The sequence below is a fragment of the Vombatus ursinus genome, unplaced genomic scaffold (genome assembly GCF_900497805.2).
Source record: "Vombatus ursinus unplaced genomic scaffold, bare-nosed wombat genome assembly UNPS02011353.1, whole genome shotgun sequence".
NCBI classification, from domain to species: Eukaryota; Metazoa; Chordata; class Mammalia; order Diprotodontia; family Vombatidae; genus Vombatus; species Vombatus ursinus.
In genome coordinates, this window is record NW_020951131.1 from 634,139 (window position 1) to 636,034 (window position 1,896).

General features: G+C 52.3%; 1 protein-coding gene across 1 annotated transcript in view; it reads right to left on the minus strand.

Annotated features, from left to right (window-relative positions):
- DOCK1 (dedicator of cytokinesis 1) overlaps nt 1-1,896 on the minus strand; it is a 523,683-nt gene that overhangs the window by 29,144 nt on the left and 492,643 nt on the right. The window lies entirely within an intron of this gene.

Sequence of the window (1,896 nt, forward strand, 5' to 3'; positions counted from 1 at the left end):
GGGGGTGCATCCTTGTGTCCCCCTCCCCCACTGGGGCCTGGGGGTGCATTTCCCCCACCCACCCCACACACCAAGGTTGTTGTGAGGATCAAATTTGACCACACAACTATTTGTAAAACAATATTTTGCTGATCTTGAAGTATTACTAAGTGCTAGTTATTATTTCACTGTTTTCTCTGAGGAGCATGTAAGCTGCCTGAGGCCAGGTCTTTGGCTGCTTTTTGTGTCCCAATTAGCACAGTGGCTGGCACATAGTAGGTGCTTCATAAATATCAACAATTTATTTTAATCATTATTTAATAATGTATTATTGTTATTATCGTTAAAGACTTTTCATTGATCTATTCCAAACTCTTGTTCCTCCCCCATCAGGCCCAGAATCCAGAATTTTTCCTTCATTTCTCCATTCCTGGGCATTTACTTTGTCTCTATCTTGGCCTTCGGTAGCAATGCCCAGTTGTTCTTCCCCAATAAAATGGTAGGAGCTATTTCATTTTTGGCTTTGTATCCCTTAGAATCCAACAAAGTGCTCTGCATGTAGCAGGTGATTAATCGATGCTTGGGGAACTGAACTGAATTTTGCCCGTGAACCTAACTCGGGTCTCAGAAGTCCTAAGCACCGGAGCTGACATCCCAGCTGTCGGCCACCCTACCCAGATGGGCTCTGGAAGCGGCTGTGGCCGGCGTCCTGGGCATACCGCATGCGTCCCGGCTTGCTGCAGCCTGACCCGAGCTGACCACTGTCAGCTGATGGGTCCCAGGACAGACTCGTCTGAGACGAGCAGCTCTCTGCGCTCTCGGCTCCCTTTGGCCCACTCTGCCGTCGAAAGGGCAAGGCCGGGGCCACGGCATTCTTAGCTGAGGCAGCTGTTTCTGCAGCCAACAGTCCCTCAAAACTAAACTTCTCATTCTCTGTGACGCATCGTCCAAAACCATCGAAGTTCTTACTTGGAAGGGAAATTGGCCTTCTCCAGCCGAGGCCGCCGTCACTGCTGGTTCAGGGTGTGGACGGGGGCTGACCTTTAAAAGGGTGTCTTGCCACCGGGTCTCCAGACAAGCCGTGACTTCTCTCTCTCAGAGGCACAGTGAGAATGAGCCCCAGATCGGAAGTCCAAGGACCCCGGCTCAAATCTTCGCTCAGCCACTGATTACCTCTGGACCTCACCTTGGGCCAGTCATAACCTCTCTGGGCCTCGGTTTCCCCATGAAGGGCCTGTGAGGTGACCTCGGAGGTCTCCCTTACTCTGAAGCTGCTGTCTGCTACGGATGCCACCCGGCACATGGGATAGACACTCCCCGGTCCTTCGCTTCCTCACCTGTCCAGCGAGGCCGCCAGACTCGGGGCCTCTGAGATCGACAGCTGGCCCACGGCTCGCCCGTGGCAGCTCTGGCTTGCCCACAGCTCGCAGACAGAGCGCCAAGCTAAGAGGCCTCCTTTTCATATTTCATAATAAAGGTGCAGTACTGATTAAGAACTGTTTTTTCTAACATGACAGAGCAGCGATCCAAATGGGCAGATGTATCAACCTGAGGGATAACCGACCCACAGGGGAATGTCGCGTGAGCGAATTCGAGGAGAGACAACTCCGAGGGAGACAATGAAGAGAATGTCTGGTGCCATTTCTAGTTTCCCAGCTGGGGCATCGGGGTGCCCAGGAAGCCGGGGGCATGGACAGTGGGGCACTGCCATCTGTAACTAACTGAGCTCCAGCCAGATGGTGGCAAACAGAGGACGTGCACTCTCATACCCACATACGCCCACACACACACACGACACACTCAGTCACACTCATACACACCCACATACACCCATACCCACATACGCCCACACACTCACTCTCATGTACACACACACACTCATACACCCTCATCCTCCCTCATATTCACATATACATA